Raw genomic sequence first — 10,217 nt, forward strand, 5'->3', positions numbered from 1 at the left:
TTTATCCTTTATTTCTCCTACAAGTGAAATGAAATGGTCAGACGCGTATTGCTTCCAACCTGTCCACTTGGACCTCATTTAAACACACACACACACACACACACACACACACACACACACACACACTGTAGGAGTTGACGGACATTGAGATGAAACACTTGGGAGGTTTATTTACATTATTTACAGTGAGAGTCAATTAACAGTCTTAGAGTCATTACGGGCCGGCAGCAACTCGGACGCTGCGGCCCGTCGCAAGAAGTTCGAGAGAGATGAATCAAGGAATGCTCAAGGAATGCTCTAGGAATGCTCTACTGCTGCTCCCGGTCTCCGTCTTTTGAGCCCTTCGGTGTCTCGAAGGCACGTCACGTTCGGCCAATGGGAGAGCCCGCTCAGGTGACGCCATTTTCGGCCAATGGTAGGCGCCCGTGCGATGGAGTCACACCCGGCGAAGAGAATCGCTGCTCGTGTGTTTGTCCGAGGGTTTTCTTCTCCCTGCGGTCTTGCCTTGCTGACTTGCAATGCGCCGTCACCATAGAGGGATGGGGCGACGCCGCCAGGTTGTCACGGCGCATTACAGCCGTCTTGCTTCGGGACCCACTCTACCCGCAACAGTGCCAGGCTCTCGCTTTACTTTCGGGAAGAGCCAAGCAATGAATAGCTCTACCGGCTGCACACGAAGTGGGGTTCGCCAACTTGTTTGCACGTGCCGTGCCTCACGAATGTGGTATCCGTGCTTCTGCGCTCCTCAATTAGCTGTGGTGCGATTTGATGTGGTCTGGGGAACTCGAAGTAGGCTCAGGAAACGGTCCCGTATCTAACACCCTTTGATGACAGGCACGTGGGAATGTGATCACTCTCGTGTGTCTCGATATCCGAAAACCATTTAACACATCTTGTGAAAGAGCGCGAGACGAAAGCTAGGTCAAGACAGCTGCCATAATTCACGCCTCGTATAAACGTTGGGCTGCCGTCATTCAGGAGTGAAAGGCCGTGGTTGCAGGCGAAGCTTGCAAGTCTTTGCCCTCTTGCATTTGTCATAGCTTGTGCTTCCCCATGCCATATGGTGCGCAATAAAATCTCCGATGATGACATATGGAGCAGGGCACACCGACAAGATGTTCGTTAATCTTTTGCGATCAAAATTACTTGAAGGCGATATATAAAAGCCTACAAGTGTAAACATGAGTTTGCCCTTTTTAATCATTAGGCAAACATATTGATTGTCATCATGAGGCGGAATCGGCTGGCGAACATAGGTCAGTTCTCGACGAATAAAAACGATGACTTTGCTGCATGCCTCAGTTGTTGCGGATATAACAGATTCGTATCCCTATAATCTCACTGGTTTTGACACGTTAGGCTCACATATGACAATGATTGGGAACAAATTAGCATATATATACATATATACATATATATATATACTGACGAAAGCCTGAAAGGCATGACTTTAGTCCTCTTGCGTTCCACTGGATGATTGATGCTGCCTTGACTTCTCGAAAGGATGGGCGATGGTTGGTCATGTCTCTCTTCGAGATACTCAAGCACTGGGCTTAAGGCGTCCAGTACTTTCAGTGCACTTCAAGCAGACGTGGTTCCAAGGTTCTACAGAATCACTCGAATGGCATCTATAAGGGGACGCAGCATTGAAATGACTTGATCTGCTTTGGGCGTGCCATCAGCGGCAGGAGTAGGCTCCCGAGCGGGGTTGACAATCTGTGGCTCTGTGGAAAGTTGCTGGCTCGGAAACGCAGGCCATTCTTCCCGAGAAACATTCTTTTCAGCTGACTTTCTTGTGCTGTTCAGCCCCTTTTTGGCCTGATTGGAGAATGTCGGTGCTACAATGGAAGGGCCCCTCTCCTTTCGTGTCTCTGCCTTCTTGGAGGAGGTTCGGTGACGCCGACTCGTTACAGCAGCCTCCCTGTGTGTCGAATTGTCCCGAACCATTTGCTTGAGAACAGCGAACCCTTTCTGGATGCGAGGGCAGGCCCTAGACGAAGCAGCATGGCAACCATTACAGTTACCGCACTTTAGGACAGTAGCCTGGCACGTGTCCTCCGCGTGAGGTTCAGCACACCGGAGACACAGTAATGAGTTTGGACAGACCCCCTTGACATGTCCAAGCCTAAAGCACTGATTGCATGAAGAAGCTTTTGTACGAAGGGCCGAACAGGGTGTTGGAAGTGACCGACTTTGACGTGAGATGGTAGGCAATCTCCTTTGAAAATCAGTTTGGCGCAGCGCGAAGTTCCAAGGCAGCTCACACGCGTGATGACGACACCCTCACTTGCTGGTTTGACGAGGATAGGCAAGTCCGCGTTGGGAATGGCGACATCAATGTCATAAATTACACCTGCTGTGGATGCATCATTCATCGGGATATAGGAACGCACTTCGATGCGCCCTAGCTCCGAGATTTGCTTCAGTCTTTCGCGCGCACTCCCGTTGGAAGCATCGATTGCGAGGACATTTTTGCGTGTATTTATCCGAATGTCCTTAATTTCATTCGGCACGACCCCTTCCAAGAAAACAGATAGTTCTTGCCTGTTCAGCAGTCGGAGGTTGCTTGAGGGTTCCTCGGGTGCGAACACGATGGCGTGAGGCCAGCGTTCAAGCCTTGACTTAAGAGTCGCTGTGCTCGCTTGCGTTGACGTATTCGCGTTGACAGTCCTCATTTTGGCTCTCTTTCTGCGGACAGTGATGAAGCTATCATCCGACGAGTCTTCATCCGACAAGGAGTACAGCTCGGTGTCCTCGATGTCACTGAGCACGCTTCCTCTCTTCCTCGTGAAGGACGGCCTTGATGGCCTCTGGCCAGGAGGACCCCTGGAAGGCTCCGCGTCCATGGCCACCAGACCGGGTGCCGAGGCACCAGGAAATTCCGAAGATTTCGCCAGAAACCAGAGAACACAGATAGAAGCGTTCTACCAAGACGACACTTCGTCGTCGTCCTTCTCAAGAACTGGAAAAACGCAATGTGGACTAGCTAGCGCTCATCACCCGCAATACCACGGCTATTAGCCCCGATAACGACCTCCAGGGCCGGTGCAAGCGCCACTCACGTGTCGTCAGGGCACAGACTCGTGCCTGTCGTGTGCTGCAGTTCGGGCGGTGTCCGGGCGCATTCTGCAGTGTTTCCGTTTGTTCGCCCAAGTTCCCTATGCTTGCATACTTATCCCGCTTGTCTCAAATATATTTTTACAATGTCTTCTTTCGCGAAAATTAACTTAAAGAGCTTATTTCTTAGACGACAATATATTTCTCATAGGTACACCGCTACAGTGGCAGCCGAAGAAACTCGGACCAGCCCATTGCGAGCTTTTCATGCGTGGATCTACACTTTGCAGTGGTAGCTCACGTGAATAATGAAAGCATAACCGCACAAACAGTACATAAGAATCCACTTAGGATATCATTTCTGCCGTGATGCAACAAGCATATCACAAACGCTGGCTATATATTACTTCCACAACATTTACCTTTATTTTAATCCGCTTGGAATATGTTTGCTCACGACGAGTAGTTCATGGTATAATATGAAATTTTCCATTTCTTCACAGTAACGATCGGCAGTAACCCGATGATTTAACTAACACTGCAGTTTAGGTTCTATCAGTACCACTTGCTTCTTTAACTGCTTCTGAAAATTGGGCTATTCCTCACCGTTAATTTTAAGCGGCGGTAATTTGAAGTAAAGGTAATTGAGGCTTATCTCAGGCTGAAGCATATGGAAAGGAATGCACCAATATTCATTGCCTTTTCCGTGCTACACTTTCAATTCACTTGAGCAATTTACTGGCGATTTTTGACTGAGGAACCGTCTTGACGAATCTGTTTGGCGAACTGACAGAGGCTGCTCGGCCCAAATGTTAGAGTGAAATATGCCTTTTGGACCGTATAGCTGCAACGAGAAAGAAGCCGAAGCCTCATTCATTAGTAATGTTGAAGATATCATTATTCACCGGTGGAGGTAAAAAACCAAGTGAATACACGTGAAGCGTGTGGTGTCTTCCTTATGAGGCGGGTATGCGAGGTTTTCTTTTCGTACTGACGAAGCGAATAGTTCTCAGTTTGCATAATTAAGCAACGTTGGATCAAGAGGTTATTTGAATTTTCATTATCAAGGCAGCCTATGCTGCGCTGTAGTGCCTCAAGTATATTTTAGGCGTTGCAATTGGGGCACTAAATAAGCTGCATCATTGTTTAAATTCGAATTTGCAGCGAGCAACAGATCTGTTTCGAGAACAATGCGTGCCTCGACATAACGAAAGTCGGTTGCTGCCGTTGCGTGAGCGGTATGCCATATTGTCGATAAAGGCTACTGAGGGCCACTATGAATGCCACAGTAATAGGATATACATAGCGCCAATTGATTGGCTCTCGATCTTAACCACGAAACTTTTCTTTCAGGTGATTGCTACTATGGTACATTTTAATTAACTATGTAAATATTCTACATGACGCGCCGTCGTGTTAGCAGCCATGAGCAATTCGTTTTATGGGGGCCTCTTTAAGAGAGCGTTGAAAGTAGCAGCAAACTTTTTCATGCGAAATGCACGCCTAACTCTTTCTTTTACGCATTAATAAAGTGGTCATGTTTGACTAGAACAACTCACCAGAGTACTAAGAATCATGATAACAGCTCCACTGGGCAGTGTCATTCTAACATGAATAACGTGTTGACACCAAATACCAAGATTTCTCTTCCATGTAAAATGCGATGTCTCTCATAGCTAAGTGCTAAGGAAATGTTAAGTGTTTAGCGAAGCATACATAACTTTGGGTGTTGAATTTGCATACATTTTACTTACGCAAAATTTATGGAGAGATGCGGCGCATATATGGATTGCAAAACCAGTAGACCCATTCAACACTATATAGCTTGCAATATCCAAGCCGCACATTTTCTCGGCTCACGCGGTTTTGAAGAAAGAACTGTGGTTCAGGCATGACAGCAGAAAGAAGCCGACGTATCCTTCAATGAGTACGCCTCGAGCCACCCATACCCCAAGCACGCACTAAAGGAGCGAGCGTGCGCGGCAGCCGAGCGGCTTCCTGGACGCGACGTCACTCGAGACAGGGCGCCACCCCAGCTTCTTTCCGCTAATACCTGCCATTAATTTTTTGCAGGGCCTGCGTTGTTTGTATATGAGTGACTTACGCACACATCGAAGCCGGAAAGAAAGCTCCTCTACAAGCCGCTATTTCAATTTTCAGTATAACAGGCAACGGATCCCAACAATCACGAAAGGTGCGATCGAGAGGCTATACTTTCGCACATAATTATTCACAGCGGAAAGCAGAACCTATTGGCAACTCCAACTAACTGCTCGCCCTCTAGCGGCTACGCCGAGAAACAGTTCATCCAGGTTAAAGCTTGAAGCTACAGAAGGCCTCCTAACACGGCGTGCGCTGACTTCTCTCCACTTGGTTTCTTTCTTCGGGGTTATGTGAAAGATCGTGTTTACATGAACGAAACGGACGTCAGATGAGCTCAAGGCAAGGATAACGGATCTCTGCCGCAGAATTCCAGCGTCAGTCATCAGGAAAGCCACACAAGATATGATAAAGCGGGCTCAGTACTGTGTAGATGCCAGAGACCTATCCGAACACGTCCTCTAGGCAGCAGCTGGTGTTCAACAGCACGTACGAATCCATAGATAATAATGGCACACTGAAATCTGATGGTTTTACCTGTGTAAGCATTTCTATCCTTACCCAACAGAACAACCATCCCTCTGTCAGTCCCGCAAGACCACCACTTTCAATACAGCGCCCGCACCAGCGAGAAAATTCACCTACGTGTTGTCTCCCTTCAACGCAGGCACGTACCCAAGGGGGGGCCCCGGGGGGGCCCGGCCCCCCTCCCCCCGAAATTAAGACGCATAGCCCCCCCCCCCCCCCCCCTTCCCTGCCCACGCCACCACTTTTCACACACATTCCTAAAGCGCCGCCAAATCAATGTTGAGACTTGACAGCTATTCGGCGGTCAACATTTTGCTGCCTTTTTCACTCCTTTTGGATGGCGGTAGTTATCGGCATCTCCTGGGGCATGAAGGCCAGTTTCGTCATAAAATCGGTCCCCGCGCTATTAACTCGGGATGCATTCAGTTGTCGCCGTCTATTCAACGGTCACGGGCATCGTTGTTGCTTCTTAGTTCAACCTTCTTCGTTTAGACTGATCCAGGGACCAGGAAAGGTATTCAATTCGTGGTCAACTGGTCTGTATGCACGTGGAACGAGTTGCGACCAGAGGAAATGGCAGTTGCGTTTAACTTTTCTTTTTGTTTCATTATTTCCTCGAGTGACGGCTTGCCGCGACGCTGAGAGATCCTCAGAACCATATACCCGTGATATGGGTTAGACAAGGTGGAAAATAAGATAACGCGAGACAGCGTCCATCATCAAACCCTGCAATAACCGTTAAACCCTTAAGCAATATGACTTTCACCCGTTACCTCGTCTGGTTTTTTTCCTCATTGTACAGCATTTTCGTGCAAAATGGGCAACTGGAAACAAGAGTACCAAGGAGCTGACAAATTAAGCGATCTACTAAGGGAAAGAGCTAAGGCAACAGCCAAACAGGAAAGAAAAGCGAAAATTACCAAATTTAACAGTTGTTTGTGAACCCCCCCCCCCCCCCCGAAAAAAAATCCTGGGTACGTGCCTGCGTCAACGCCAATGAAGCAGCTAGAATACAGCGCTCACGGAGCTCTCAGCATATGCCGCACTCTGCTGCTTCGCATATCGCTTTCAAGATACGGGCCACGCCGCTGCGCCAGTTGTATAGCTGCTGCCAAAGCATAGTTGATCACAGTTCATAATGGTTCAGTCTACCTATAAATGTTGCATATATTTCCTTTATTTGCTGGTCATTTCATCCTACGTCCACATCCGCTGTGGGCTATCCATAATACCAGTGAATATTGCTTCTACTCGCCTCTACTACGTCGTCTCGTGCAGGTCTCACTTAACAGTTCGGTGTTGCGACCGCGCTTCCCCGCTTCACGGTTATTTCGCAGTCATTCTTGCAATTATACGAGACACACCAGCATACTACCACGAAACACAGCATCAGTACTACGAAATGCGTACTCATCATTCAGATAAATTCCAGAAAAGAATCTGCGTGGATTCTTTCTTTTTTTTGCAGACGTTTCGTCCTGATTGCCAATTCGGCTCATTTACAAGGATACATTTACTTTCCTGAACGCATCGGTTTTGCCTTTTCTCTACACGTGAATCGCCTCCCGGTCTGTCTATTTCGCTTTTATTTTTTGCCACGAACCTGTTTTTGCAGCACATATACACTCTCATGAAGAATAAAACGGTCACTTTAATTTGGCTTTGGTACGAAGCAAGTTTCTGGAACAAAATATAGCTGTGCGCGCACTCTTTCGATGTGGTGCAAGCAAAGCCAGGATTTTGAAACATTTTATGCCTATTACATTGCTTTTCGCATTTCTTGCGTGCTCAGAGCGGCGCTCTGGCTACGTTATCAATGGACTTTTGTTATCAATGTGATCAGTCAACCTTGAGAGACGGATAGTAAGTGTGACGTGGAAATGAGAAAAAGGAATAGCTGCAAATCCACGAAACCTTCTGTTGGTGCTCCTTCCGTACCATGGATATCAAGCTGATGCTCAGTCTCTTCAGGTTTGCAACAGGCAAAGCAGTTGCTTTCAATCAGCTTATTTGAGGGCGCTGCTTTATGATGCGAGTGGGAGCGTAGTGACGTGGTATTTTTCATGGGGTTTGTCTACCAGTTAGAAAAATATTGCACGCGATTAATACGTCGCTGAAAACACCACAATAAGATGTCATTTGAGGGTGCCTACAAATGCCTCATTGACAGTTTGGTAATTAGGACAGTATTTCTCGAGTTAGGTAATTATAGTTACCTAATTAAATCTCACTGATGAAAAAAAGCCCCTCCCCCGCCCCTTCCCCGGAAAAATTAAAGCTTTCTGCCTATGGTCGAGGGTAACGCGTTAGATCTGAATCAATATAGCCCCACAATGTATTTCCACCGGCGAAACAAGCTATGTATGAGGCATGTACTGCAACGGGACTCCTCTTTCGCACTTCCGTAAGAACATTCGGAGTCATATAGCGCCGCCGTCACAAAGCTTGGGAGGCATCCAACATGCATGGTGCACCAGTGAGTGTAAACACTGAGAAACGCATCACGTAGCTTCCGGGCTCCTCACTCGCACTTTTTTCTGGACATGCTGCGCTATCTAGTGGTGCTACTGAGAAGCCATGTGTTGCCTCTGAGAGAAGAAGCTTGGCATGCCGATGCCTGAGAACGCTGAGAATTGTTCCCTAGCTTTCCCCACACTCACTGGCACATACCCAAGTTGGCGAGACCTTCGTTGAAGAGTGGCACATACCTAATGCACTCGTGATACAGGTCCCTAGAGCCTTGGTGTGAAAGGCGTTCATTGAAAAGCGGCACACACCCAGTGCATTGTGGCACAGCCTGCAAATGCATTGGATTACTGTCCTTTATGAACTTTTGTGACGTTGGTTTGATTCCGGTCAGAATTTAAGGGATCTTTTTCATCATTGCAGAGTGGCGCATACCTAGTTACCCAAGTTGGTGCCAAAGACGTTCATTTAAGAGTGGCACACACCTGCTGGCACATACCCCATGACCCAAGTTGGCATCAAAGATGTTCAGTAAACACCAGATCAGACCGAGTGGCACACACCCAGTCCCGCATCTACAGTGACCCATGACAGTGTGAAATAGCTTTCATTGAAGAGAGGCACATATGTACACATTGGCACATATTCAGTGACCCAAGTCGGTCCAATAGTTGGTTTCGAACCCTGTTACTGCAGCTAGCAGCTCAATGAGCTAACCATTCGACCACGAAATACAGTGATCCAGGTAGGCGGGAAAACAATTAGATACATACATACATGCATACATACATACATACACACACACACACGCACGCACACACACACAAACACACATACATACAAATGGGTATGTACTATTGGCACGACACCAAGGAGTCACTGCTTAGATTCACGTTGGTTTTAGCTGGTTATTCAGGATTGGTAGCTACAAATATATATACGAGTACATAAATATGTACAACTGGTGTCACGGGGCCCTAAAAGCTAGTTAGTTTTTATTGGGATGTGCCGATTTGATGTCTCAACTGGAAACCACATAGATGAGTAATGTCGTGGAACAACAAAATGTAGCTGATAAATATAATAGCATTATTAACATTCAAGTCCACAGATCAGAGAACTTTGTAGCTTGTTGTGATCAAGAGAATGAAACATTTAGCTTTGTTTATGAGTTACAAAGTCCACCATAAGACATTACCTACTTGTCTTGAAGCTCATGAATTGCTCAGTAATCCAAATTTTTCTGGCATATATCGTGGGCGTTCATAAAGTTTGTATTATTGCCATGAAGGAACAGAGGTGAAGCAAAGAGACTAAGGTCGAAGTTTAGTCTGAGCCCTCATTCACAGTAACCTGCTGCACTATTTGTTCAACAATTATCCGCCAGTCAGTAAGCACTAGGGCTTCCACTTGCGCATCAACTTGTGGTTCACCATCGACAACTGTCAGTGACTCTGTTCTTCGTTGCCCGGGCTTGTTTGAGCGCACTGAAATTGTCTGCATCATTTCACCATAGTGTTACAAGCTGGACATCGTCACCGGACACTCCCACCAGTTTGGCAAGAATTTTTTGGCATTGTGTCCTTTAACATGCGGAAAACGGATCACTGCTCATGCTTCAGCCAACTTTCTCGGTGGACGCTGCAATTTTGGTTTTGATGTCCTAGAGATGTTTTGTAGTACCATATAGGAAACAATTTTTACATTCAGCTAAAGCTAGACAGACGTGTGCTCATTTTGATTCCAGCGTGTATGCCTGTTCCAAATTTATGGTATTGATAATACAAACTTTATGAATGACCCTCATGAAGCAATGAGTGAGATAACATCCAGAAAATTGGTGGGTACCTTTTTGAAGTGAATAGCAGTTGCGTATTTGAGCATGAGTAAGCTTCTTAAAACAGGTCTTAAAACAGGTCCACAGAAATGGCTCTTCTTACACTTAAAGAATACGTTTTGCAGAGCTTTGAAAATAACTACTACACAGTAGACATTTTTGTAGACTTTAGTAAAGCTTTTGACAGCCTCAATCACGAAATCCTTATTTGGAAGCTTTGTTTGTATGG

This window comes from Dermacentor andersoni, chromosome 4, assembly GCF_023375885.2.
Source record: "Dermacentor andersoni chromosome 4, qqDerAnde1_hic_scaffold, whole genome shotgun sequence".
NCBI classification, from domain to species: Eukaryota; Metazoa; Arthropoda; class Arachnida; order Ixodida; family Ixodidae; genus Dermacentor; species Dermacentor andersoni.